Source organism: Melospiza georgiana, chromosome 2 (assembly GCF_028018845.1).
Source record: "Melospiza georgiana isolate bMelGeo1 chromosome 2, bMelGeo1.pri, whole genome shotgun sequence".
NCBI lineage: Eukaryota > Metazoa > Chordata > Aves > Passeriformes > Passerellidae > Melospiza > Melospiza georgiana.
This window is the reverse complement of record NC_080431.1, coordinates 92,806,538-92,833,480: the sequence shown is the minus strand read 5'-3', so window position 1 is coordinate 92,833,480 and position 26,943 is coordinate 92,806,538. Positions and strand designations below refer to the sequence as shown.

Here is a 26,943-nt window from a genome sequence, read left to right as displayed (position 1 = left end):
ATGGGTGAATCCGTTCAGGAACTTGGTGATAATTGACATTCACAGTTTAACAAATTGGCAGTGAGCATCTCCAACTTACACATTCACTTTTACACTGTAGGAATGCTGATCATGAGGTGGGACAAAGGGCTGAGGAACTGCAGAAGCAAAAGAATTCTCTGCTGCTTCAGTGAGGCTGCAGAGATATTTTACTTTGGAAACTGAAGAATCAAAATGTCACTAAAAGTGTTGGAGTTAGGGGATTATTGGCAATAATAGCTTGTTGTAACTAGTGAGACAGTATTGGCTAGTATATAGGACATAAGGCTGAAATTTTGTTTTTCTTTTCCCAGTGCCACAGTCTTTATTTAGGCTGCTGGAATTCTTATTCTGCTTTTCCTTTTCCTTTTCTTGTTTTTATTTTCATGTACCTGTTGATGGGCCAGCACTTTCCTGAATCATTCTGTAATCAGGATGTAAAACACAGCAAAATGAGCCAGGGGGTTAATCAAGTATGTCTCCTCAAAAGCATGATTTAAGACCTGTGGTTATATCCCCATGCTTGCTTAACCCTGCACTTTGAGTTGCAAGTCTTGTTTTTAAAAAAACTCTTTGGACTGCCTTAGAAATCCATGGACTGGAGGATTTTAGTTGGCAGAAGTAACACTGAAAGAAACAGTAATAAGATGAAGTGGTTATCTCTGATTGAGTGGACCACAAAGTGTTGGTTTGAGACTTGTGAATCTCTTGATTTGTGTTTAGAGATTTTATTTTAAATCAGCTGATGTCCATTTTTGGTGGGGTTTTTTTGAGTGAGAGGACAAATATGTATATTAACCTGGTTATCTTTGGGAATGTGAGCAGTGCTGCTTATGTGGACAGACAGTGCAATTCAGTAGGACTAAGGTGAAACAGCTACCTAAAATTAGGTAGCTTTCTTAATCAGTAGACAGATACTAGAAGTAAAATAATTCAAATCTCATAAGAAATTTAAAATTCCATGCCACTCAGTGTCAATTGCTTGTCGTTATGCTGTAGAGAAAGTTTCTGAGTCTGTGTTATGGGGATATCTATAGTAGCCATATAAGGTGAATGAAGTGAAAATCCTTCCATGCCTGATATGAAATAGTATTGATGAAAGGAACTTGCTACGCAATTGATTTTAAATGTTTTTGACTTACAGACCTATTGTACTAGTGTGTTGTCCAGTAAAATACCTACACCTCACTAGTGACAGGGGTGATGGGACAAGACAGAGATGAGCATTCTCAGCAGCTGCCACAGAAACGTAGCATAAACCATTGTCCTGCCAAAATACGTGAGCTTCAGGGACATTTATTTTTATACCTCTATTTGAAGAAATGCTTGAAATTTAGAAAAACCTTTGGGTTTAGAGGTAACCTGAGTAATTTTAGTGGCTGCAATCAGATGATACTTATAGTTTCAAGTGAAAATTCTGTGATTTTCAATTGTTACACCTTTCATTTGGCTCTAATTTGAAAGAAAGCCTAGTTTTTAAATAAAAATCTTCAAATAATGATTAGAAAGTAAATAATTACCAAGGATTCAGCATTTGATGGATGTACTAGTGAAAGTTGTTCAATGCAGTTGAAAAGGTGCATGATTCACAGAGTAATGTACCAGTAGGATCAGGACTCTCAGCTGCGGATCATTAAGTAATTGTTGCTTATTGAAACAAGCCTGGCTATATCTGTCATTTCTTCTGTTTGAAGTTTTCAGTCACACAAGTGAGGTAGATGCCTCACTTCCACTGCAGCTCAGAAGCAGTGGGTCGCTTATACTGATGTGAAATACTTGAATAAAACCCTACATATCTGTATGTAAATATGATGAAAAAAATCAGTTTCAGACTTTAAGATGGAAGATCATGTATTACTGTGGTGTCTGTGTTTAACAGTGTTAAGTGTAGTTACAGTATGCTGCAAACGTGGATGTTAATGTGGCTTGCAGAGTTTGCTACTGCTGCTTCTTCAGACTACTGTGTTAGGGTAAAGTTGGATTCTTACATTTCTTTATGCACAGAAAGTCAGCGATCATGATAATGATTTTCTAACCCAGGGTTAGAAAGAGTAGTGCAAGCAACTAATTGTAGTTTGACCTCACAGTCAATACAGAAAAAGGCTCTGGAGTGTATAGTGGCACAGGTCTTTTTGGGCAGAGGAGTAGCTTTCCAGAGAACAGTGGATGCTGGGGGATGGCATTTCTCAGCAGTGGCAAAGAAATGATAATGAGAGATACCTGCTTTGTGGTGTACTTAAAATTGTTATACTGAACTGGGAGGCTTAGTAAAGATTATTGAATAATTTGGCAATTGATGGCAATTGCTGTATAACTCCAAATTAATTGCAGTATTACTAGAGGAAACAGGTGGGAGGTGAAGAGGACTGCACAGGGCATGTGTCCCTCCAACATAGGTATCTTCTTCCAGGGAACCCAGGGTCTTCCCTCCCTATCTGCCAAATCCTGTTTGAAATGCCTCAACTGTTTGCTGAGTTTGGTTAATTCAGGGACAATTGGAGTTGCCCCATCTGCCAGATTCCCTGCTGAAGTGCTGAGTGCCCTCTGTTCTCTGTGACCAGCTTGGGAATGAAGGGTATCAGTGGCCTCTGGTAAATGCCCAGCTCAAGAAAGAGTTCAGCCAGGCAAATGGGCAAATATATACTGCGTGTTTAGTAACTTAGCCAAGAGTTCTATGCATCCCTCCCAAGTCTCATTTGAGGTCTAGAGAGTTGGCTGTGCAGCATGCAGGGTCTTATGAAGAAAAAGTGGAGGGATTCTTCATTTTGAACTTTTTGGAAACACCTTGCTCAAATGTAGGATTTAAAAATACATGTTGCATGTTGATAAAACCCAGCGTCATCTCGAATCTTGAGTATGTCTCTATATGGTTTTGTGGTCACCCAAGGGTTCTTTCAATAAGGCAGAACAAGTATCAGTAGGGGCTTGGCAGTGATAGTATGGAGCTCTGTATGTGCTAGTTTAACTTGCATTGAGTACGGGGAGGTTAGAGTGTGCAGAGTGGGACTGTCCTGCTGCACTTGCAGTTCCTGGTACTTGATTTGTTGGTTTAAATCAGGTTGCTGTTTCTAGGAGCTACCAAAACTACTGAGTCTCAGGGGCCAGTCACTGACAATTGCTGCTGATGAGACAAGGACATGTCCTGGACATTGCTTCAAGAGGCAGGATCTGGTTAGGCTTTAGTAACAGCTATCCCAGTGCTAGGAGGTTGCAAATCCTAAAAATTTCTTTTAGAGTACTGGATGTTGAAAACAGTACTTTCTCTTGGGAAATGATTATTCAATTAACTGGGTATTTATTTGGATAATAAGTTTTGTTGTTGTTGAAAGTGAAAACTAGTTGGGGGTAAGATCTGCTTATTAGAGGGCTTGTTCTTGGGTTTTATAGGAGTGAGGGAGGCAGGCGAGGATGAGCTTACTGCCGTTGGTGCTCAGTGTAGAATTTTTGCCCTGTTTTTCTGCCCTTCCATAAAGAAGTTATCATTGAAAACTGGAGGTTTTGGGAATGTATGGGAAATACAGAAGTAAGCACTAAGGTGTCAGCACCGAGTCCAAGTTACCTCTGTTTCTCTAAAGTACCTAGTGTTTACCAACCCATTTAGTACCAAGGCTGTGTTTAACATTCTCCCCAACCCCTCCTCCACTCTCTTGTAGAAAAAGCAACATTAAAAAAAAAATAGAACAATTAGTGTGCTGGATATTTGCATAGGTATCTGTTGACAAGGAGTTAATCTTTGTGCATTGGTTTACAAGTGATGCTGTTAAATTCACAGGCCACATGTTCACCCAGGCAAAAGATGAAATTGTAATACTGGAATCACTTTAATACAAATGTAAATGTTGGAGAAGATGTTGAACTACACCAAATCACTTGTTACTACAGTCTCTTGCTTCTAGAGGAGCACACTTATCCTTGCTCGGGTGTTTTCAGCACCAAAGCTAACAGTTGCTTTTGTTCTCCTGCCTTTTCCTGGGCTGTACCAGGCAGGGTCCCAAAGAGCAGCAATGGTGGTCAGCTAGTTGAGAGATGCAGGGATGCAGCTGATGACTTCTCTAAAATTTAACAACAGCATCTTGGAATTTTTTGGTCTCCTATGGGCTGTTGTACTGCTCTGTTGCAGTTCAAAGTGCAGTGATGGAAAAGTATCAGTGGGTCAGCTCTGCAGCAACTGCACTTCACAGCATGTTGTTTTTTTATAAATAACTCTTACTGTGAACCTGTGTTTAACTTAAGGAGTGCTGGACAAGTGCAGGAATAGGACAGTGTGTATGACTGTCAAGCCAATGTTGTACCCTGAAAAGTATAGTGGCTTTTCTTCACATAGAACAAGGACATATGTTGGGCTGGGGTCTGTAAAGCTCCTTTGGTAAAGAGTAGCCTATCTTAAACCTTTTCTTCCTGTCAAAGTTAAAAACAAGAAAAAAAAACAAAAAGTGCTTATGTATGTTAATGCTGTTACTGTGTTGTATTTATACGGGCAGCTATCTAACATGTAGATTGGAATCTGTGTTCCTTGCATCCATGCTGGAGTGGCAGGAAGAGACTCACCCTCTTCTATGGTGTTCCACACGTGTATTTTAGACTTCAGTGCAAGCATCCTGTATGATTTTTCTTGATGAAGAGATCTGCTGTATTTCTATGTGCAATATCACTTTGCATACTTCATTAACTTCTGGTGAGTGAAGCTAGAATATAGAAAAATAAATTGGTTTGGGGAATTTTTTTAGGGGGGAGTTGAATTTTTGAAGTAAAATACAAATTTTTACCTTTGGTAATCTGTTTTGTATTGTCTTAAAGTGAAGTGTTGTGTAGTAAAAACTTCTTTAAACCCTGAATCCCACACAAACACTGTGGAGAAAACCGTGGACCAGAGGATAAAGTAACACCTTTTTTTTTAATTGAATGAGAATAAATTTCTCATTTAGTTTTAGATGGTATACGGACAAAACGTAGAGAAGCTTTTAGAGGAGACCATGTAATAGTCACTGATTCACATCTGGCTTTGGTGTCAGGTTGATAGACAAGAGCAGATATCTTCACAAGGGCTGTTACAACAGATATTTTGCTCTGGTGTAAGAAACAATGAGCAGCAGAAATTCCTAGGGATAGTTGAAAATTTTTCTGTTTTTGCTGGATTTTCATGTTGGCTACTGTATTTATATGGTACATTCATGCTGGCATAACCCCCCCTTCCCCATGTTTCCAGGGAGGAGTCCTCTGTCCTCGCTCACAGCTGTGGTGGCCTTGGCTGGGGCCAGCCACCCTCCTGCAGCCCTGCTTCCCAGGGATGGCTGTGCCAGGCCGGCTGTTTCCAACACCAGCATCCCTGTGTGCTGATGTACCCCTGCAGGCACCCTGGGGCAGGGTGGGCTCTTTCTGCCAGAGGGCAGGGGAGGCTGTGGGGATGGGAGAGCAGCCGCAGGTTAAAGCGGCATAAGGACAGCTAAAGGTCAGGCAGGGTTTGCTCTTAAGTAAAACTGAATGAAAATTATTTCCCTGCTGCTTTTGCTGCCCTGCTCACTTTTCCAGCAAGTGTGTTTATGGAGGAAAATATAACCTGAATATGCCAGGAATGGGATGGCAACCCACCTGCAGGGCCCTGACCTCTCCTCCATGCTTGCTCCCTCTCACTCAGTGCTGCCACAGAGACTGATCTCATCTCCTGCCGTGGCTGGCACAGCTGCCAGCTGTCCACAGATGCAGACAAAATATATTTCTTTAAGTCACTTCCCTGTTTTCTGAATCTTGCCCACTGTGTTCTCCAACTTTTTCCAGTGCCTACAGAGGTCTGTCAGGTTTTTGGGCCTTAAATGTAAAAGGAAATCAAAAGGTCACAGAACATCCCCAAACAAACATAAACTTCAGAATTCTGGCAGAAGTGACACCAGTGGGATCAAGCTCCAAAAATCTGAGCTGTAGTTCTGGTGTTCAAGTTTCACATGGCACTTGATCACTGTCTTAATATACAAATGGGTGCCCAGCTTGGGCTTTCTAATGTGCAAGCTAATACTGAAACCTGAAGAAAATTGCAAATATGTCCTGAAAGCAGAACTCAAGCTTTTGTAAGGATTTTTCAGCATTTCATTAAAATAAGTTAAATTCCAAAGATTGATTTTTATACATACTAGGATTTGAATTCAGCGAAGTACTTAGTGAATAATATGTGAAACTGGAGGGAGTGTGGGGCTTTTTTTCCCCTGCAGAAAAGATGACAAGATTTGGCCCAAATACTGGAGGATTCTGTAAAAAACAATTATGCACACTCTAAAGGAAATTTCAAATAAATAGTTGTGTGTAGTGGCTGTTTCTGATTGGGCTTGATGTTTTACCACAATTAGTTTTCCATTTAGGAGGGAGGATAGGAACTATAAAACTTGATGTAAATTAGCACAGTGAAATAGTTTTCTTTTCAACTGCTCTTTGAGTCTTTGCATATCTCTTTTAAGCATATGTTTAGAAAATTTTGCAGCAGTGCATCTAAGAAGAAAACTGGGTTGTTTTGGAAATCAGAAGTGTATATCCTAATAAATTGTTTCTGATAGAACTAGAAAATAGAGAAGATTATACTAATGGAAGTTTCTTTTTGAAACTTGGGATTGCATTTTAACCTCATGGAGAACAGCTGTCATTATTCTTCAAGTCAAAACTAGACAACCCTCCTAATTTTAAGAAATTTTTGGTACTGGTAATGTGTTGGTGGTTTTTTGCTGCAAGTAATATGTGAATTTACATTGTGAGAAGTAAACTTCTGCATCTGTAAATTTGCCAGTAACTTGTTCTCATAATTCTAAAAAGGGGGCAACAGTAATAGGATTTTATTCTGCCACATTGTATGTAGTATCTGAGTACCTTCCACCTATAGCTGAGGAGACCTGGGATTTAACTTCTCAGGATAACAGTGTGGGGGAGGGATAAGAAGAGACAGCATGCTGCTTGTTGGGAGGATTTTTGGCTTGGGTATTTTGTGCATTATTTAGGTATGATGTTTGTACCTGAAGTTTTTCTGACATTTGAGATATGTGGGTGTGGGCAGTAGGTAACAGGGCAGTGGATTTCTATGATGGAAATGTGCTGTTAATGTACTGCATAGCTCAGAAAGCACCACCGTGTACCTGTGCATATTGAAAATATTGGATAAAACTTCTAAGAAGTGCTGAGATCCAGGAATCATAAAAATGGTGATTCTGCTGTTTCTGAATACACAAATTGTCAAAGTTTTCTGGAATGTTTTATCAATTAATGTGTCTGTTTAGTGTTATGTTAATTGTGTGGTATTGCAGTGTTATATAAACATTGGATTGGGAGATTGCATCTGTTTTGAGGTGAATAGTGACTTTGTTTAAATCTATTAATTAAAATTGTATCTCTTCATGGAATTGGAATAAAATGTGGAGCTTCAGTGGAGATGCTACTTTATTAGTATTGCTGCAATATTTGCTATGTACATGTGAGCACAGTTCAGATCTGAATATTACTGGAGGTGGGCTTACAATAGTAGACTGAAATTGCAGATTTAATTGGAGAATTGTTTGGATGTCTTCACTGATAGTCACTTCCAGGTTAAGCTGGAGTGTATTAAGTATACTCTCAAGATATATGTTTGTTTCATTAATTTCGTTGTTTGCTGCTCGCAATGCAGGTGTGAGTTGCTGTATTTCCTTGCTATATAGCAGGGGAAAGCCTTCACCCAGGCAAGATTAATCAGTGTTACTTTTTCTATCTTCTTTGACCAAATCTTCTCCATCCTGGTCACTTACTAAGTGATTTTAATGCTCAAAAAGTACCCAAGCAACAAGCCAGGAGAAGTTGTCATGTCAAGACAAGATAGATAAACTTATGGAGTGACTTAAATATATGATCAAACTACCCCTGGCTTGGCTTGTTTTAAATAAATCTGGAGACAGGTTGGTGCCTAATCTCCGCCTGTCATTAATGTAGGGAATGAGAGGTGAAAATCGTCACATAGAAATTTATTTTGACAGCTGTAATTTAAGCAATACAAAACATCAAGTTGGTTTTAAAGCTGTAACTGCTTGACTGAAGGTGCTTGGACTTTTAAGGGTGTTCATACCTGCACATTTAGTGCTTGCTACTTCCTTTCTTATGCCTCCTTGTGAGGTAGATTTTTATCTAGTAGCTAAAGGATGGTCCCATTTGACCATTTTCAAGCTTTAAAAAAATGTGAATCTCCCTGCAAGAAAAAAGCTGACACAATTTAGTGGGTTTTCATCTTTTCCAAAATTATTTTAAAGCCATTAAAACATTGTCCTGTAGATATATGGATGCCTGAAAGAATGAATGTAAGCCTACCAACAGACTCATCTTCTTAGTTTCTTTGGCAGACCTGTAGGAAGTAATGAGTGCAGTGTTAAAACCTTCTCATGTGCTGCTGTGTCTGTAGTGCAGTGGGAGACCTATGGACAGGGTAATAACACCAGTCAGCAAAGATAATGACAGAAGTCTAACTGTTTGGTACTGTTAAGCACAAACTGTTTTGCTTTGGAAACAATGGTGGCATAACATGATTTTTAACAGTCCTGGCTGTGAAATCATACTGTAATGGTAAACTTTGATTTTAAAATGTACTTGTTCTTTTCTTGACCTCAGTCAAGGAGACTGAGCAGAGAGTAATTACTCGAAGTACAAGCAGATGCTACTCTTGTTTCTCAAGGAAATTTCTTGCATAGAAAGGCAGGGTTAAAGAAATGGAGCCTTTTGTACTGAAAACAATGCAATACTTTAGCCCATTTTTCCAGCTTCTTCTTTGTATGACCTGTCATCTTAAGGATGAAGTGCCTTTAATAATAAAAGACTGAAGTGGGCTGGTAGAGGAGGGTCTTTCAGAATAGTTTAAAGTCATGTGCAAAATAAATAATAGCAGGTTACTTAATAAGATGTGAGAAAGTTTTATTTTGTTACCAAGTAAAGATAGACTGAATATGTACCTTAGTTTTTAAAGATATGCCTTAAGTGATCTGTTAGTTAACCTCATAACAATGGTCAATTATATTTATTAGCTACTAGAAGTACTTCTTTTAGGGGGAAAAGAAAGATGCTTCTGTTGCTTTTGAGTTTGCTGAAATAAATCGTCCTTGTCTGTCATGTCAGGAGTGCCAGAGACTGCTCGTCTGTATCTAGTGAAATACTCTCAGGTGTACTTGTGTACCTGAAGTGAAAAAGTACAGGGGAGGAAGGAGGCTGTACTGTACACTGTAGCAACACTTACCTGACCAGTGTTGGTGAGGACTAAGAAGTGCCCTTTCAAAACTAAGTATCAAATTGAGAAGCAGAGAGAAAACAGCGCTCATTGCTGTAGCATCTCTTCTGTACAGCAGGTAGGAAACAGCTTCTCTGAAATACACAGAATAACCCTGAGATTGGTGGTGGGATTGTGAGCTCATTTATCTCAAGTGTTCTGGACTCTCAGTGCTGTGAGTAATGTGGTACAATTGTTGGTTTTGATTTGAAGAGAAACCCAGGTATTCATGTAACAATAATTGTATCAGAAAATACAGATACTTTGGGAATATCTTTACTGTTTCTCTTGTTTACTATTAAGAGCTCTTACCTGTATTTTCACCGTGTCTACAGTTGGTCCACATACCACCACAGCATAATATTCCATGCAGGTTTTGTGGTTTCTTGGCTTAAATGCTCATTAAATCTGTTTGGCTGTGTGTGTAAATCACATTTGCAGTTTTGATACAGTTCTGGCTTCGGATGTATATTTCCTTAGTAAGGAAGCAGCTGTATATCTCTCCAGTGCTAGTAGTTTCCCCCAAAAAGAATCATTAAGTGCTCATGGGAGTAAAACTAGTGTCTCAGTTTATGATTGAAAAGGGTTAAAGCTGCCAAACTACAGGGACACTAGTGCAGAAATGGCGTTGATATTAAGGTGGATAGGATGTGGTGTGTTGCTGCTTATCTGCTGGCTAGCCCAGCCTGCATGCTGAGATTGAGGCTGCCTTCAGTCTCCTTTTGCTGTTGTGACGTTGCTGCAGCACCTGAAGGTCCTGCTGCAGTGAGGCTTTGCATCCGCTCGGTCGGAGCTGACTGCTCCATCGCAGGAGCTGGAGATGGGGATGAGTGTCTGCATCAGTGACCTTCAGCTTACAGCATGAGGATTCAGTGCAACTGCAGTCACCACAGGCAGGCTGGGAACTGGGAAGCCTTGGGACCAAGGCACGGGTCCTGTCTGTCCACTCCTGGAAATGAAGGCCACAGGCTTTGGAGGGAGGCCAGGAGAGAGGTGTGATTGTGCTTCTAGCTCAGTATGGATTTGTCTACAAACTGAGTATGGGACATACTTTGAAACAGTGTCAAAAAGTGAACAAGCCTCAGTGAATTTAAAAGGAGTCATTAAATACTTTCTTAGAAGTTGTTGAGTTTCATAATCTGGAATGGAATCTTCCAAATGGGAGTTAGACATGCTACAGGTTCCTGAGAGAAAATATATGCAAGAAGTGGTAAAAATAAAATTGGTTGGCCATCTTGCCTCTGTTTTCCTGTCAGTATAATGTAGTATATAATATATAGTATAATGTATTATAATCCCATCAGATGTGATTTTTGAAAGTGTAAGAACTTCACTTAAACTGATTTACTGTTTCATTTTGGCCCTGTACCTACCAGTCCAAAGCACCCTGCATCTTGCCATGTAGAGCTAATGGGGCAAAACATTGAGACCTGAAAGAGGGCAAGACAAGTAAAAACCATGCAGTGTCCCTACTTAGCTCCACACTCTCATTTAGAAAAGCCCTAAATGCATGGGGATTGTCTCCTTTTGGCTGAGAGGTATAGATCAGTTCCTAGCCGTGCGAGTGTTATAAACATCCACTGCCTTGTTGTTTCCTGTTACGAATTTTAATTATTACTTTGAAACATTTGCTGATGGCTCTCACGGTAGTCAGTCCACCCTCCCTTGTGTTTTTGGTTTTTTTTTTGCTTTTGTTTTCCAAGCTCACGTTTATTTAGAACGCAACGCTGTATATCACTGTTTTCTGTGGGGATTTTGTAACGCTGCCCTAATGACCCAAACCAGGCTTACTGCTGAGGAGTGTGGGGGTCAGGCAGGCAGCAGAAGCAGCCCGGCTCTGGCGCAGGCAGGACGGCAGCACCAGCCTTCCCGGGGTTGCCAGCTCCCGCAGGGAGCGAGCTGCCGTGGGCTGCCTTCCCGTGGGAACAGGAGCCCCGTGGAGGCAGAGAGAGCTCTTAAAGGGTGGGAGATGCTGTTGTCGAGGTTAAGCCCTGCTTGGAGTCAGTTTGAGTTTTAGAATGAAAAGCCTCTCAGTTCTTTAAGCTGTTTTCCTAAAGAATCCCTCCGCTTTTCTTTTAAACTTCATCAGAATTAGTTATTTACGCGCTAGACGCGGCAGTTCAGTCTCTCAGAAGATGCCGTAATCTGTTGCTTTTAGCACGCCGGAGGAGTTCCCGCAGTTGCAGAGCAGGGGCGTTGAGTCCGTCCCGCAGGACGTGCCCTTTCAAACCGGCTCACGCGTGGTAGCGGGCTCGGCGCTCACGGCAGCCCTCACCCGGCCCGGGGCCAGCAGCGAGGCATCCGGGGCGAGCAGGGAAGCGTCCTGGGCCTCTGCGGGGCGGGGGCTGTGGGGCAGCAGGGCGGGCGGGGTGTGGGGGCCGCTTGCGCAGGGCCGGTACCTGCGCGGCGAGTGCGCTGCGCGGGGCTGCCGCGGGCCTGCGCCCCTGGCCAGGGGGTGCTGGCGTCCGTGTCAGCCCCGGCGCTGGTATTTCAGTAATGCGGTGCTGCTTGGCCATACTGCCAAAGCCAAGCTATAAGCAGCGAGTCTTTGCTCCACTTTTCCTCGCTCCGTGCCTCCGCTCCGCCCCGTCCGTGCTCCCCGCGCTGCTGAGATCAGCTTCCTGCTTTTCGTTTCCCTCGGAACAGCGCTGTTACTCCTCCCCCGAAAGAGTTATTTTCATCGGGCTGGAGTTAGCGTCTGAGTGTGGCTGCGGGCTCTGTTTGTGACAGGCTATCGCCGGGCTGCAGGAGCGGTGTCGCGGTGGTCGCGGTGTGCTGCCGAGCGCAGGGCAGCGGGCACGATGGCAGAGCGCTGCGCCGCTGTGCCAGCCCTGTGAGCGGGACGGCGCAGGAGGTGAGTGAGTGCCGCTCCTGCCTCGCCTGGGCACGGGCGGCTCTTGGAGCAGGAACCAAAAGTCACAACCTAGCCCGGGTCAATAACAAGAGACGAGCAATTATGTTGTTACCGTCTCCGTTTAGATGGTTTTACTCCTACTAATGCTGTAATGGAGTATACTCAGGAAATGATGTATTCTGCTGTAGCAAAGATCTGTAGTCAATAACAGTTCATAGTTTGTAAGTATCTGGTTTTTCTCATTGAAAAATATGAATAGGTATGACACAAATACAGCCATAAAGGAGAGATGATAAAGGTAAAGTTTACTCTAAACAACTTTAAAAACCCACTTACATTATTTCAGAACTTCTGGAGGGATTGAGTAATGCAAGAGAAGAGACTTAACAGTGGTTTAGTAATAACTGTGGATCTAGAACAGTGTGATGTATTTGAGGGAGTGATGTGATGTTATAATATGGAAATAAAATTATAGACACGAAAAGCAAAAAAGAAAAAATACTTTTTACAGTTGCCAAGCACCTTCAGAAAGGAAGCCAGGTTGGTTTAGAGAAAAGTGTTTGTAATGATCTCAGATGCAGCAGATGGGCAATTTCTACGGAAAGGTAACTTCTTACGTTGTTGCATTGGATTTTTAAAATTATTTTTCTTTACAGAATGGAGAGTGTAAATATCACAGGTTCATTAATTAATTTTCAGCTTTTCAAACAGATGAGCATCATTCTCTGTATTCCTCCAAATGTAAGTTCTAAAATTGCTAATCTATAACTGGTGGTAGGTTAGACAAATACTCTGTGTTGTCACATTCTGCTTTTGCTGTGTTTTTTGGGGGGTTTTTTTTGTTTGTTTTTTTTTGTTTGTTTGTTTGTTTTTTTACTGCTGCCTGTTAACAGTCAGATTAATGGGACAACTTTTGTTTGCTGTGGCCATGATGCTCTGAGTGATTTCGCAGAGGACTCCTCATGGGAAGCCACTCAAACACGCAGCTGTGATGGGCCAGCCTGGTGCTGGGTGATGCCACCACAGCTACAGGGCACTGTCTCAAGGTCTGCCCTGCTCCCCAGATGACAGGGGACAGCAGTAACAAATCAAAGATCTTGATCAGGATCATCTGGGGCCTAACCAGAATTGCTTGTGCTCATGATCCAGACAAGGGTGTGTGATTTGAGTAGCTGTTTTCTGTTCTGAGAAGTTTAATTTATTGATTGTTCTATAAAATGAAAGACATGGAACCCTTTATTAGATCTTCCAGTGGAGTTCTCCAGTAGCCTTGCTGAAAGTCATTCTGGAGAAGCATGTGTTGTAAAGTTTGGTGCATTGTGGTAAAAAACGAGAGAGGTACAGTAAATTAGAAATTGGGGGTTGATTTCTGGTAATATTATTGGTGATGACTGACTTGCCATTTTTCTTTGGTGGAAGTTTGCTCTGCTTCTTACCAGCAGCCTTATACTTTAAGGGGTCTTTCAAGAAGCCTGGAGAGAGACTTTTTACAAGGTGATAGAACAAGGGAGCATGGCCTTAAGCTAAAGAAGGTAGGTTTGGACTAGATATTAGGAAGAAATTTTTCATTGTGAGGGCGGTGAGGCACTGGCACAGGTTGCCCTGAGATGTTGACATCTCCCTGGAGGTGTTCAAGAGCAGGTGGAATGGAGCTCTTAGGAACACCTTCAACTAGAGGGTATCCCTGCCTGTGGCAGAGGGGTTGGAGCCAGATGATCTTCAAGGTCCCTTCCAGCCCCAGTGGTTCTGTGATTGTATGCTTCTGTAATCTTCAAGTTTCAGGGCAAGTAGAAGTCATAAGGGTGTTGTATTATTGGCTCACACTTACTGCTTGTAGTTGAACAGCTTTGTAGGTAAAGGTGTAAGGCCAAAATGAAAACAACAAATCACTTTTATAGCCTAGTCTGTGAGTTCCACTTGAGTATTGGTGGAGGAGCATTGTATAGGAAGTAATAATAAAATTTCCAGTCATGTGTGGCCTTGCATCTTTTATATTTGTTTTCATGTGCTGGGTATACTGCACCACATGGTTTTGCCTCTATGCAATCTCTAAATTCATTGCTGCTAAATCTACTACTTGGTTTAGACTTGTGCTCAAGAAATTAACCCTGTGTTACGTCATTACTCTGAGGGATAAAATAGTAGCTAAAGACATTTTATGTGCTGTGCACATTTTATCAGTGTGTTAAAAAGACAACACAAGTGCATTTGTTTCAGTGTGTTGAATCTAAAGATAATTCTACATGCTAATGTCTTAACAAGAAATGTGTCATAAATGTGCTTATGCTGTAGATTTCCATTTCCATCGTGGGTCCAAGTATCAACCCTTACTTGCCAAAGTTACTGCCTTTTTACTTGCATTCTGCCAGTAAAGAAACTCTGTAGCACTGGGTACCTCATCATAATGTGAAGCATCAAGCACAACAGCTATTGGACCTTTTTGCTGTTTTATTTAGTTTGTACCTATTTTCAGCATCTCAGTTATAATTGATAGGAGGCTGCTGTAAAAAATCCAACCTGTATCAATTAAGGGCTCCTACCAGTGGCTCTACATTTGGTTCTTAAAACTGATTTTCCTGCTTCAGACAGCTAGAGTCAAAGCATTTGCTGCTTCTCTGTCGTACTTTGGCAACCTAGTTTTCTCTTACCTTGTAGAAATTGGTTAATGTATTTTGGAATCCATCAAAGGGGGATAAGAAGTTGTGTCTTAAAGCCGGATACTTCCTCATTGGAGAGGTCACAAGGGTACTAATAAGTGCTCTGTATTTGTAGGCATGAAGAGTGAAGGGAATGGCTCCCAGAGTATTTTTTTTCACCTTCAGCATGTGTAATGTTGACCACCATCTTCATCGTAGATAGAAGATACAGACATTATTTGAATTACAGCTCCCTGACAAAGAAGTGGAATAAGAACACATTTAACAGAAGTAGTAGTGGGTCAACATATTTAAATGACAGGACTATTACTGAAAGGAAGTCCTTGCATCTTGGGGCCATGCTAGTGTTTTTGTTGTATAATGAACTGGACTGGAGGAATGGTCATAGCTAAAATTAATGGTTTTTATTAGCTTAACTCTTTCTACCTAAAGATAGAACTGACCACTACTTGGTAGATCAGCTAATGTGTTGTGAATCAGATTTAAGAACTGAACAGTTCTGTTGCCCCCTAAAAAGGGGTCCAGGAGTGCATAGTAGAAAAGCAGCACAGGGGACACGACTCATTTTGGTTTCAGAGCTGGCCTATACTTGCTGCTTGTCAAGCTAGAGCCTTAAGGGCAGGCTAAGTAAAGTGCAAGAGGAGGAGGATATATCTCCAGAAATAGAGCACTACTGTGTATTTCTTCTACAAGGGACTTATATGTATCTTCTAAACATGATTTTGCAGTCTGGATAGTTTCCAGAGCAGATAGCATCAGTTAGTTAATGATGCTGAAGATAACATGTCTTAATTGTGATGCTGTTTTTATCTTTCTCCTGTGATCCTTTCTGAAGTTGATGGTGTAATGTGTTAATTTCATCAGTTACTCTTGAGATTTTCAGTAGTGGTGAACTACCTGAAGAGAGCAGATCCTCAAGTGGCCTGTAAAAAATGTACATTTCTCTGGCTGATATTCTAATATTTTTTTGTTTGTTTTTTAAGTGGCAGGGTGATTTAGTTGCTCAGACATTATTTGTGGCATACAGGAAGTTTTTGTTAGTAGCTTTCCAGCTTTTGTCATGTTTTGGGTGCTGGCAAAACCAACAACAGGTATTCAGCATGCATTCACTGTGTTTTGGCGAGGGAAGTTGAATGTTATATCCCAAGGGAAAGTTCCTGTTCTGAGATTTGCTAGTGTATACTCATGCATTTTGTTTGGGGTCTTGTTACTTTCTGTGAGACTTCATGCAAGCACAGAAATCCATGATAGTGGATTTTGACAAGGGATAAAAGGATGAATACTTACTTTGCTTGTAAATTGCTCAGATGATAGAGTTTAGAGTTGAAAATGTTGTCTCTGCTCCTTCCCTTGTCCTATGAAAGTAAACCGAAAGCCTTAGAAAAATGTGGCATATTGAGTGTTCAGATTTTGAAGTAATATTTTAGGGTACCTTAAGCTGAAAAATTATACTGTTAATTTAAAACTTTATACAAACCAAAAATTATAATTGTGGGAAAGTAACAAGTGGAATGATAGTTTTAGGATGAGAAAGAAAACTTACTTTAATACTTTAATATCCCTGTCAAGCTTGCACAGCTTTTATAAAGCCAAAAGGACTGAAACCATGACCTAGAAATGCAAACACAACAAAAAATTATAAAATTGGCTACTTGGTTTGATTGTGTCTTTCAGAGGGAAAAATAATATTCTCACTTTTTGTTGTGAGTAAAGAGTATTAAGAGTAAACCACAAAAATAATGCTTTCTTTGGTAGCCAAGTTATGGCACAATACAAGGGACCTTAAATGCTCAAGAATTGATGCAGCTGGGCCATCATCTGTAAGCACACAGCTTGTGTGCACTTTGAGGGGCACTGCCCCAGCTGCAGCACCTTCTCACAGAGCTGTGCCCCTCCTCCTCATGGACGAGGTGTACCAGCAGCAGCCTGGACCCTTCTCCTTGGCCTTCTGTGCGGGACCATCCGGGAGAGCCTCGCTGGGAAGCACAGCAGTGCTGGGGCCATGTCTGCTGTGGGACAGTCCTCCCTGCTGGCCAGCTAGCCTGAGGTGAAACCATGGCAGCATCTGAGATGCTTTAGATGTGAAACTTGAGTGTGGAAGGGCATGGCTTTTGTAATGCTTGCAGATTGCTTCTTTTCTCAAAAGCAGCCACAGAAGGTGCTTCCAGAAAAACCTGTGCATTTCACCTGAAGATGAGCAGGATCTGCTGCAGGGAAAAGTTACTCAAAACGTGTCCACCCCTTTTTATCTGTTAGCTCACTACTGCACAGTAAAGTGCTTTTTACGATATCAGGAGGTTAAAATACTTTCAAATTAAGGGGATATCTTTATGCAGATATTCAAACAAAATATTTTTCTCAAACTAATTTAAAAATTAAACTGTCTGTAGAAATGAAAATAATTTGAGTTTTCCTGTTCCCTGCTAGCTACAGGAATATATAAGGGTGTTTTAAATTTAAAATTGTACTAATGTAGCTGTGACTGTTGCATACTTAACTAAATAACTTTATTTTTGTAAATAATGCTGCCCCTCAAAACTTGTTAATGTATGGAGTAACTTGGAAATAGCAATCAGGTGTGTATACACCTGGAAGTTTTTTGGGTAAAAATGCAGGCAGATTTCACATGGGCCCATTGTGCATGGAGAAAATATCAGTAGACAGAATTTGGTGCAGCTCACTCAAGAAGCAGGTTCTTGCTAGTCAGGAGCAGCAAAGTGTTACTAGATTTCAGGTATTTCTTTCTCCCTTCAAGGCTCCAGTAAGGCAGGCAGCTAGCCAGGCCCCATTTGCAAAAAACCTTGGTATATTTGAACAACACTGCTGAGGCCTTCCCATCTGTAGCGGGGCTCATGGTTTATTCAAAATGATCACAGGAATAGGACTCTGATAGAGGTTTTCTGAATTGGATGCTGGGCTTTCACTGAATGTCTGACTGCAGTCCCTGCTCTGTGAATTCTGTATCTGCACCTGGAGATGTTTGCTGCAGGTACTGACATCTGCTTTCTGGTGGACCTCTAGTGAGACAAGGAATCCAAATTGATGTGTTGAAGTGGTGGTTAGGCTGAGGAAAAATAGGTACTTTCCTGGTGAGCTTTCATAAGAAGTGAATATACTCTAAATATTTCATCAATTTACACTGTTGCTTGTGACTACATTTTCTGCAGTATGAGTTGACAAATGCACATAAAAGCAGATAAATCCTTTGCTCTTGGCAGTTCTAAGAGGTATTTCAGCTTGTCCTGCAGGTCCTTAGAGAAAGACATCTTCAGTTGACTGATAACTCTTTAACACATTTCTGCTGAGTAATTAAGGTGCAAATAGAGGCTGTAGAGATGCTTAGGCTTCAGTCAGTAGTGTGTTTGTTTTAAGATGGTCAGCCTCCTTGGTTTATACCTAGGAAAAAATAATTCTTAAACATGGTGCCATCCCTTGAAGATGTTTAAGGAGCATAATATGCTCCCTTTGTCGAACCTGGTGGGGAGCAAGGGGGCAGGCAGCTACCCAGCTAACCAAAGTTCCCAGGTAGTCTGTGTGTGGTAAGACCTCTAGAAAAGGTATATTATGGCTGTCTTTTAGGGTGGTGGAAGCCTGGTCAATATTGTAAACCATTTATCAAAAGGAAGTATGCCAAAGTCTGTATTTGCAGCCCTAACAAAGTGCATGTTTTGTACAAAGTACCATGCTTTGGCTGCTCTGCATATTAAGAAGTTGTAAAAGGTTCAGAAGGAGCTTCCCATTTTAATGTTAATGCACAGATTGGGGGGCTTAAAGAGTAGCTGTGGTATTTTGCAATTTCTTGTATTTCCAAGTCTGCCAGTAATTTTCTTTTCTGCACATCACCTTTGCAAAACAGGCCTACTGTGTGGTGTTCACTTTTATCTTGCATGTACCTGCAAAAAAGTGTGTACACATACCTACACTTGCGAGCACTTAGGTATGAATGTGTATATCATAGAAAAAGTATGTGCATCTTTGCTGTGGTAACAGGACAAAATGAGTTTTGGTGGCTATTCCTGATCCCTATTTACTCTTGCAGTTTACTGAAAACATGAGACAAGACAATGAGACTTGACCTAACATAGCAGACATGAGTAGACCTCTGATACTGTCTGCAACTGATTACATCAGTGACATTTTTTGGCATGCTGTGTTAAACCAGTAGTGAACCCACACCTTCACTGTTGTTACCAAAGAGTATCTTATTTTTAAAGTACATAGATAAAGAAGTAAACTTGAAGTGAATTAAATTTGTGGCTAAGTAAAAATCCAATTGAAGTCAATGTCTTAAAAGTGGCCTTATCTGTCATATGATTCTGGCTAGTTAAGGCTAAAAAATATTGATATTACTTTTGTTGATAATACAAATTAGGCTTGTTTAACTAGAGAAATAAATCTGGGTAGTGTCTATACAAACCTATGAGTGCTGCAGAACTGTTTTCTCTCTTTCAGATACCTCTGTGACTGGACTGCTGAGCAATGAGTAGCAAGCAATAGCTCTTGGTGATTTACTGACCTAAAAGGATAAGATGTCCCCCATCTTGGAGAAATAAATATGATTTAGAGTCCGTCTTTCTGCAGGTCTTCCACACAGGGTGAATCTAACCAACACTTGTTAGACTTGTAAAGCAAGGTGAAGGTTTTGCCTGCTGGGATCAGAGCTTTAATCATCACTTAGCTGTTGTTCATGCCCTTACCATTTTGAAGGAATCTTCTCTCTTTAAATCTGACATTAGGGCTTGCAAGGATAATTTTTTTTCTTTCACTTGTTTGTATGGTGTGGTACCACTGTTTTCCATCTTCAGCTGCAGATTGAAATAGGTTGGGGCTCCTTAACCATACCAGAATGATAATTTTACATTTTATAGCATTTTTCAGTTGTTGTACCTGATTGATGCATAGGATTGGTGGAAAAAGCTAGGTGACACCTTTGTGACTGAGGTGATTGAGGCAGGTGGAAGCTCTGACTCACAGGAAAGTTAAGTATGAATTTAAGGAAGCCTTTTGGCTTCCTTGAAAGGTTTGGAGAACCTACGGTTCCTTATTTTGGGGGTGGGGAAGGGAAGCTGCTGCTGCTGCTGGGATTAAGTTGTAGGATGTTAAACCACATGGCAGGGTGTAAGGGGGCATATTATAAAATGGTGTGAAAGTTGTGTGTGATGATTAGCACTTGATGCTCATTGTATCAGATTCTTACCTCTGATCAACAGTGCAAACATCCCAAGAGAAAGTATGCAAATAGCAACTCCTAGTATGTGAAGGAAGAGTAGCACCATGTTCTTCCAGAGTCTGGCATTAGTGTGGCAGCAACAAAGATTTCCAGGAACAAAAAAAAGCATAAGACAATCCTGCCTAAGGTTTGTTTAGGTGTCTGCAATTCAGTCATTCAACAGGTAACACAGATTAACATAGAGTAAAAACAATGGATCTGAGTTTGTTTTGAAACCAAGGTGGAGTTATGAAAAATCAGTGCCAGTTTTTCACTTTCTTACGTAGTTGAAATGGCCATTCATTTGAAGAACGAATATTTGATGTTTTCATAAAAAATTCTACTCTTAAATTTCTGTAGCGTACCTGGCTGAAGGGGTTTACAGAGAACTGATAGCACATTACAAATATTTATGAAGCTTAGTAAGATTTTTATGGATGTTAATACTGTTTATCAAAGTGTTGTTTTAACTCATACTTCAGATACCTGTTTAATCTATTATGGTTCTTTATTTTGCATGTTACTAGGTAGCTGGTTCTCCTATGGCTGAGAGACCTTACCTAAGTACCCATGTGCTTTGTCCAAGCCTACACAGTGGGTTTCTGGCAGAGGAGGGATGTGGGCCAAGGAAGTTCCTTTGGCTTGCCCTGCTGCTGCTGCTTAGCAGTTTAATCCGTGTCACCTGAACTAGTGCTTGCCTCGGGTAGCAACTTTACTCAGAAAAGGTTTGCCCACCCCTGAAGAGGAACGGGCAGCTGCACAAGGGTTGGAAATAATACAGCCATGTCTCCTCCCAGGCATAAGGAGAGAACTTGGCTTTGGCCCTGACATGGGCTGGAGGTGGGAAACCAGCATCTAGTGTGCTCTAAGGAACGTCAACAGGGAACATCAACAGCAAGGCTGCAAGGACCATGCCATGGTTCAGAGACTGCACCTGCAGTGGGCTCTTGTCTATGCTTGAGTGCTTTAAGCCGTAAAACACCTTGTCTTGCCCTGACAGCTGGACTAAAGCTGGTGAGGCTGCAGGAATTGTTTGTGGCCACTAGATGACTCCTTCAGCCTGCTGGTGGATAAACTCAGCTGAAAGAAGTCTGAAGAGCTGGTGCAGGAAGGAGGGGCTGCTCTGGGTCCCGTCTGAGAGAGGTGCATCAAAATTAATGGGTTATGTATCTCCCGACTGATGGAAGTGTTAATGTGGTTTTTAGTTTGAGGTGAAGTAGTTAAGGATAATAAAACTCTACGATCACTAATTTGGGATGTTTGTTAATTAAGTTTGCATTTTCAAAACAAGGGTCCTAACTTCCATAAGGTCAGGCTGGATTCACTGAGGCAGTAAACATGTGAAGAAGCTAATTTTACACGTTGTATTACTTGTTGACTAGACTGGAAGTGACACCTGGGTTTGTGAGGAGCTCTGGCTCTTACTTTGCAAGCTTTCATGAAAAGAAAGTTCACTGGACACTCTACCCCAACCAGCAGCAACATAATGTTGTCTTTGCCACTTCTTTGCATCTTGTAAATGGGCAAGACAAATCCTGTTAGGCTGGGAAAAATGTAAACACACTCTTCTACAGTTAAGGCCTAGACAGAATTCCCACAAACTCGCTACAAATTTTGTTGCACATGTAGAGGGTCCACTCACCTTATGATGCTCAGGATTATTTAATCTTCTTGTCATTTAGAGAGAGTTGCATAAACATCTATCTGCCAGTGTCTGTAGTAAGTTTATAGTCCCTTTATCAAGGTAATTAGGTGGTGAGGTGATTCTGATGTTGCTCCATGTGTTTCCTCACACCTGTTTTTATTTCTGAGATGTAATAATGAATCACTAGTTGCCATTAAATGTGACCAGTTCCTGGTGCAAAGTATGTGCTGAACAAAACAATAGTGCCCCTGGCGGATTTTTGCTAAATTCAAAACTGTTTTTTTAAGCTAAGACTCTTGTAGCAATAAGACTTGGTTCTCATCTAGGGCTTGATCTGTGAAGGTATTATATTATTCCTTGAAGCTGTGAAGTTTGAGTGCTTCAGTGTTTGTGGTAAGCTAATTTTGTTTTTAAATTTAATGCACAGTAATTGTCATGTTTGGAAGTTTTCTTCAGCTAAAGTTTTTTCTCTCTTAAATACAGAAGACCTGCTGGTAAGTCCAAAACTTCTTCTAAATTAGCTTCCAAAAATGCAGTTTTGGATTGAGTCTTTGCAAACCAGGGCTAGAATTTTCTTGACCCAAATCATGTTTCTTTTGAGGCTTATGTTTACCCAGTGGCATATTGGAGTTTAGTTCTTTGGATGTTTCAAAAAGACATGATATAAAAGCAGCTGTTGTATGAGATTTTTAGTTTCTTTCTATTTATGCTTGTAGGATATGTATGTAATACAGTTCGTTGTATGAATATATGCAAACATCCCTTGTCTCTTGCTTTCCAAATATGCATACCTTGACACATATGCTCAGGCATTCTTCCCTTCCTCCCCACCTTGTTTTCTGCCCCAAGACCCTGTTTTTGAGATTGTGTTTAAAAGCTTTTGCAAATTTTGTACTGGTCTAAGGGGAAACTGCATAACCTGTAATTTACACTAATCATTTGTAAATAAACTATAACAGAATTGAAGAGGAGAAATATTGAAAAAAGAAACTGGGTTTTGGCTTAAATCATTTCCACCAGTCTTGTTGCTGTGTCATTATTTTGTTACGCTAAGTGTTCTGATTAACTTGCTTTCTGAGATTTCCATGTTTTTATCTGTTTACTTAAAAGCTGTTGTTCTAAGGAGATGCCTTGTGTAGTTTAATTGAAAGGCCAAGGAGGAAGATTTAGGGGCAAGGCCAGGAGCAAAGTTACTGGCCATCTATTTAAGCTTACTTGGTTTGGGTGTGTTTAGTGTGTTGGTCTCTTACGTGCTGCAAGAGAAATAAAACTGTGCTGCACCATGTTAATTCAGGCTAATAAAATGTAAAGAAAAAAATGAAAGGAAAAAATACCTAATCCTGTATTTCCCACTAGATTCTCACTCTGAAAAGTGTTTTATTGTTGGATTTATGCTTTTTCTGCTGCTGTCAGTGATGGTTGTAGATATGAATAGAAGGCAGCATGTGTAGCATGGATCAAAGTGAGGTGAATGAGCTGAATTGGAAATTTACCATGCTTGAGCTAAGCTGGCAGTGGAAATGACATGAGCGGCTTAATTTTATTTAGAGCTGTGTAAAGGGAGAGGCAGTCATGTGTGTGCATGTGTACGGCTCCTATCTCCCCCAGCCTCTGCCCTGTCCCTCTTCTCGCTCTCCGGGCCCCAAGTGACGTGCTGGGATGTACAGTTTATCACTTCTGAGCACATCTGGCATTTCAGGAATTAGCTGGGCTGCGGCAGCAGTTGGGAGCACAAGGGATGGTGGCATATTTTATGTTCATCTCCCTCTCTGAAGTGGCTGAGCTGAGTCAAGCAGCAGGGAAAAGGCCGAGCAAGGCACTGATGTTTCCCTGAAGACTGTTAGTGTGCTTGCCTGCCTGCCCTGTGCACTGACTGTGATCTGGTGATGGAATAGCCAGTCTCTGATATTTCTTTGTCCCAGCCCTTAGCATAGTCAGTGTTCAGAATGGTTAATAGGCACGCTTTGTAATGTTACGTCTTGTAGAAGGACCCCAGGAAAGGAGTCCTGAGAATGGTCAGGCCGAGACAGATAATGAGCATTGCACGGTGTTTATTTAGGGAAGGGAAGAAAAAAAAAAAGAAAACCTAAACTCAAACTCTCTCAGCATCTGAGAAATTCTGAAAGAAGAGAATTTTGTTTGAAGCCAAGTTGTACGGCAGTTCTAATTAAGCAACTTATGCATTTAGGGTTAAAAAGGAAAGTTTCAGATATTTCTTACCCATTCCTATTTTCACCTCAAATACAAGCATTTGTTATGAAGCAAGATTTAACTGGGAACTTGAAATACTGTTGAGGACCATTTGCAGAAAGTTTGTCTTTTTCATTCATGCATTGAATTATATAACTCTAAACTGAATACCAGAGCTCCTAAAACTTTTAATTTGTCCTGCAAAACCTCGGGATATCTTCATACCCTAACGCTGAATTTTGCAAAGGTTTATGCCTGTATTAGCATCATGTGAAGCACAGGGAACATTGCACTAGTGCTCTCATGAAGTTTCTGTCACCTGGAGTCTTTCCCAGCATCAGTTTTAGAAGTCAGGTTTCATTTCCTAGTGCCAATATTGACACAGTTGTGATTTGAGTTTATTTAGTGTTCACTGTGAAGAGGGTATATTCTTTGATGTGCGTCCAGAAAATTGTTTTGTTGTGGGTGGGATTTCTATTGTACATGGGCACCAGGGTTCCCTCTAGGATTAGATTTCCTCATCCTCCCAAAGCTGCTTTGAGGAGAATGCTTTTTGTACTGCTGAGAATTGGATTTGGCGTCAAAGCCTGTTCCAGTGCATCGTGCACAGCTGCGTAGGGCACCCGATGGTGCACAAGTATTCTCCTCAGCCATGGTGACCCAACTCCTGCCACCTTCTTCACCCTTCCTAGCTCTCACAATGGGAACCTATGGAAAAAGACTGCTGAAATGCTTAAATTGCAGCTGTTAGTACTAATACCTCATTTTAGGATGATACCAGTGCTAATTTCACTGGTTTATTTGAACTCCTGAGAAATCAGTCATAATCTCAGTCTGTCTCCTTTCCAGCCATGTATTTCCAGGTAATTTATGGCTTGTGCCAATGTATCACACTGGGTAAGATACCACATGATTTTTTGCATGTGAAATAAGGAGGGGATAAAAATCTGTATTAATTTAATAATGCTTGATTCCCTAACTGAGTTGTGGCAGAAAGTCTACATGAGGTGGTACTAGAGACATAAAAGTAACACCTCACACTGGCCAAGCCCTTCTAGGGCAGATGAAAGTTGTAGATCAAATCTCCAAAGAGATGCACTATCTGTGTCAGAGGTTTTACAGCCTGAGATGGGCAGATCCCATCTGAAAGTGGGATGCTGATGGCAAATAGTTGAAACTTATTCTGGATTTTGGAAGTGTTACTGTTTTTCCCTCTCAGTTGTAAAGAAGCAGGAAACCAGACATCTAATACAGTGCTACATATTTATTTGTTTTTTATAGCTCTCCCATCTAGGTGATTGATGGGCTATCTCTGTTTATCTTGTGGTATATTTCTGCATCAAGCACTTACTTTGATAGAGATCTGTAGCACTTCACTTTGAGGTAGACTACAGAGCAACATCTATAGATGTAATTGTAGAAACCTGTTAGGTGCTATTAATTACAAATTTTTTATTAAACCCTAACCTAAACCTAAAAAAGCCTAGCACCAAAAAACCAACCCCTCACCCCCAAAAAATCCCCCCAAACAGCCAACAATTGAATATGCATAATTTTGTCTATACAATGGTTTTCCACTCATCCTTGATGTTCTGCTGTTGACTATCTGCGCTACTAGAATGGGTAAAAAATACTAGTGTTCTTTACGTTGTATTGTTGTTGTATTTTTCTTTTTTCACAACTGAATATTACTGCAAAGGCTTTAAAATATGGTAACAATACATTTTTATTACGTAAGAACCAACTTAATTACATTTATTCTAAGTTGGAGGCTCAGAGTGTGCTCTTATTTTGTCTAATAGACATGTATGTACACAGATCAGGCATAGTAAGGAAATCCAAGTGGAAACTTGAAGAGTTGCCTTGATGTCACTTTTTTTCTATGCAGGTGTAGGCACAAGGATTGAAACTGGGGTTTGGAGTAAGTAAGTAGTCCCATATTCAATTACTTCATTTCCTGATAAAATTTTACTTAAAACTGTCGTTTTTATTTTAAAAAGTTTAAATAATAACAAGATATTTTTGGCTTTTCTTTCCATCCCCACAAAAGCTGTTTTAGTTGAGCATTCAGATAAGGTCTGTAACTCCATGATTACATAGCATTGAGGAATGAAGGAAAATACCGTGCTGTTCAGCAAATACAGTCTACAAATACAAGTTAATGGTTAACTACATTTAAGTCTGGAAATGATTGTGTATTAATTACAGTTAATTATGAGATGATACAAGCACATTGACATGCAATGTGCTCGGAACACGTGTGCTTTAGGAAAAGGATTTGGGTCTTACCACCTCATGTTAGGACAGAAATTACCGTTCGTCGCTACAAAAACCACCAGAGAACCTTCGCAGCCCTGCCTGGTCTTAACGTGCAGGCTTGTACTCTTCAGTGAGCACCCCTAAAGAAAAGTTAATCCATTTCCATTTGGGCTGCAGTGATAACAGCTTGCCCAGCTGTGTGGTTTGCTACCTGCGATTGGCCCCATAGAGCAAAGGTAGTTTTTCCTAAAGGAAAAGGAGTTTTGGAAGCACTGTGAAACTCGTCCCTGTTAGAGCTGCCTTTAGGCAACTCCTAGCATGCTGTGTTTTGGCTTCTGCATATCTTTCTTCTGGCTACACTCCAAGATGTGATATTTAAGAGTGTGCTGTGTTCCCCTCTGACTCTACTCCTCTGGAGCAGCCTCTATGAAATCAGGATTTTTTTACAGCCAGTTTTCCCCTACTTTCTGCCCTTAATCAGAGGCTGTGTCAGGGAAAAAAAAGTTTGCTTTCCAGATTTTTTTTTCAAGACAAAATTAATCTGTTCTTCATCCCGTGGTCTTTATCCTTTTTATAATATTGCTACTAATAATACTTACTATTTTTGGCTTGCACCTTTTGCTGAAAGTCAGATTCTAAAAAAAAGTCAGCTTGTATGACAAGGGACTTCTGTGTGCATCCCACGTCATGAAAATTTCACAAGGGCTGCAGGAGTGCTGCAGCAAGTGGGAGGTCAGAGGCCACAGCTCTTAAGTCTTGATCTTGAGAATATTTACATGTAGGCATAGCTTCTCCACCAGAGCTCCCTTCTCTTGACCTCAGGGCTGACTTGTGTATTTGAAATGGAGCCCAAAT

At 40.9% G+C, this 26,943-nt stretch overlaps 1 protein-coding gene across 5 annotated transcripts in view; it reads left to right on the top strand.

Moving 5' to 3' along the window:
* Positions 1-26,943, top strand: part of BBX (BBX high mobility group box domain containing) — a 149,964-nt gene that overhangs the window by 21,384 nt on the left and 101,637 nt on the right. The window lies entirely within an intron of this gene.